Raw genomic sequence first — 3259 nt, forward strand, 5'->3', positions numbered from 1 at the left:
TACTGTGCTCCCTCGCTGAAAGGCGCATTTCGCTGCTTTTTTAAGGAGCTGTGGGAGTAAATGATTAGTGTTCCCTGTTGTCTCTAGCCCGGTGTATAGCAGACGGTCATTACTACAGTCACGCCGCACAGATGGCGGAACGGATCCGGAAGTGGGGAATCCAGTTCGACGGGCAGGACGACCCACTGTCGTTCGTCGAACTACTGGAAGAGCGTGCCCTCTCGTACGGGGTTGACATGAACTACCTGCCGCGAGCCATGGCAGAGCTCCTCACCGACCGAGCCAACCGTTGGTTCCGCGCCAGCCGACTTCAGAGCGTCTTATGTGCCGATTTCTCCCAGTAATTTCTAGCCTTTTTCCTGCCCCCCGGTACTTCGAGCAATTGGAAGACCAGATCAGGGACCGCAAACAAGCGGTGGGCGAACCGTTCAAGGATTTCGTCATCGAGCTCCGGTTGCTCATGCACCACGCCGGGTACGACGAAGCCAAAGAACTTAGCCGGATCTATGACAACACCCTCCCGGCGTACCAGCTGTACGTGTGAAGACACGAACTGAGAAGTCTGACGCAATTAACAATGTTGGCCACAGAGTTCGAGAGCATCCAGGAACGAAACGTACCAGCGATCCTCATCCCCCCTCGACAACCACCCAGATACACGCGGCCAACGGCACAACAAAACGAAAGCGGGACGAATCGGGCCCAATTCCGAAAATTCTGAATGATCACCACCCCCATCGCCAACCCACACGCAGCTTGTCGACGCTGCGGAGAAGCTGGATATGTTTCTCGCGACTGCACCAACCCATCGATCCTCTTCTGTTGGGAATGCGGCAGGCGCGGAACGCGCACCGTGGGATGTTGCCGCCGGGACCCGTCGGGAAACGACTCGCGTCCCCAGCTGACACGGGAACAGCAGGGCACGACGCTCCCTCAGACAACCAACTAAGAAACCCGCTACAAGTACACGACGGCCGGATAATGGCGAGAGTGACCATCGGAGGACGGCGCGCGGAAGCCACGGTCGACACCGGGGCGTCCCGAAGCTTCAGCAACGCCGACCTCGCCCGCAAACTCGTCCGCAATAACGACCTGCGAGCCGCATGCGTCCCGATACGCCTAGCCGACGGCTCAGCTCGCGAGATAACTCAGATCTTGCTAGCGCGCGTCAAACTAGACGACCAAGAGGTACAGATGCCACTCTTGGTACTACCCAACATGGTAGAGCAAGCCATCATAGGGATGGATTTCCTGTGCGCCATTGAAACCAGAATACAATGTGGCACCACACGCCTCCATCTCCAAGGCTTCCAACGCCCCATCCCAAACACGCCGATGATCACCGCCAGCCAAGTACACGCCCCCGGACCCACGAACTCGAAACCTCCGCCGCCAACGAATTCCCCGCCACGACACGAGACAAGAGCACAAGGAACACAGAACCCATGGCCACGACGAGGCCCACTAGCCCCAGGCCCACTCCGAGAAACCCAAAACCGAGCAAAGCAACGAAGAAAGCGAGCCGGTCTCCCGAGGGCACCGACGCGGTTCCACCAACGAAGGGAAAGGAACCCAGGACGCCCCTCCAGAAGACAACCCGGCACCAGCAACGACAGCCGCCACCCAGCAGCCAGGCGCTCGAGGTACCACCCCCGACCGCCGCCCTGGCCCACGAACGCGTCGACACCGCCCTCGACGCGAAAACGACCCCTACGACACCGACCGACTCGCTACTCCCGCGTCCTCTCAGGCAGGAACCGGGAAATGCGATCACTGCCACACGAGGCACCCATCGGAACGCACCTGGAGCCGACGCACCATCGATCGTCCCCGACATCATGGAACGCCTCCCGGGCAACACCTCGTACGGCGCCGGCATGTGGCCCAGCACCACGCCTAGAGCCATGTCGGCGACCTTCATCGCCCAAACTAGCCGTTGGTCAAACGCAACGATCGAATTCGAGACCCGCACGTTCGTACATCACGCTGAGTACAACGTCGCGCAATCACCCCCCAGGACACACACGAGCCCACTACTCATGATCGAGGAACCCGCCGTCGTCGCCAGCATAAGCAAATACACTCGCGAAGTCGAACCATCAAGCGCATTCGACACAACGATCCTCCCCGAGAACCCCGACCAGACTTGCGACCCCAGAATCGACGACCCACCCGAGGACGATTCGGAACGAATCTCCGACCCACGGCCGCCCGACTTTGCGCCGAAAATACGGGAATTTCCAGACGAGGAACTGCCAACACTCGCAGGCCTCCGTGGGACGACGGATCTGACGGAACACACCGTCGTCCGGAACAACATCCAGAGAGCCAGTCAAGAGCAAGGGAGACATTACAACCTCCGCCGGCGACAATGGCGCCCCGCCGTCGGGTCGTTGGTACTACTATGCCAACACCACCTCTCAAACGCCGCCGAGGGCTTTGCGGCAAAGCTAGCCCCGAAGTTCGACGGCCCCTACCGGGTCAAAAGTTTTCCATCGCCAAACATCGCCAAATTACAACATTGCGAAAGCCGGAAACACAAAACCGAGTTCCACGATCACGAGTCCGAAGAACCCACTGACCTACTCGAGAATGCTGACATCGACGAAGAAAGCAACGAGACATTAACCCGACGCCCCAACCACGCACCGCAGAGTCATCAGGGCCCGGGACGCCCGGCCAAGAGAGACGGCGTTAGCGAAACACCGGCCGGCGACGCACCGCCAACAACAACGCAAGCGCAGCGAACCGCGCGACCACCAATTAATCGAACATCGCAGACGCCAGCAAGAGAAGTGACGTAACGCTCACGACCGCGCGCCCCACAAATCCACTGACGAAGCGAAGAAAACGCGGAAGCCCCAACGCAGACCACAGAAGAAACCACAAGAACCAGACCCACGAGTCCTCGTAACTCTCGTCAATCCGTCCCCCGACTTATAATGAGCGTATCGCACCACACCCCGCAACCAACGCCCCCTCTCCGCACGCAGCCACCGATCAACACGCGCCCACTCCATAACGCTGACCAAAGACATCAGGTCACGGAGACTTTCCCCACTCCAGGCCAAGCCATCGGCCAAGTGCGGTCTTCCGGGTTCATCAACCGCGGAAAGATGACACCGCGAAAGTCTGCGACGGTCACCAAGAACGGCGAAGTGCACCCCAACGCTGAAGTGCACTTTTAAACCCGCGGACCCAGCAATACGGGCCTATAAAAGGACGACGACGAGAACCAAGAAGCGACTTACGCAGAAAC

The sequence above is a fragment of the Drosophila persimilis genome, unplaced genomic scaffold, assembly GCF_003286085.1.
Source record: "Drosophila persimilis strain 14011-0111.01,24,50 unplaced genomic scaffold, DperRS2 tig00000895-arrow-arrow-pilon, whole genome shotgun sequence".
Classification (NCBI taxonomy): domain Eukaryota; kingdom Metazoa; phylum Arthropoda; class Insecta; order Diptera; family Drosophilidae; genus Drosophila; species Drosophila persimilis.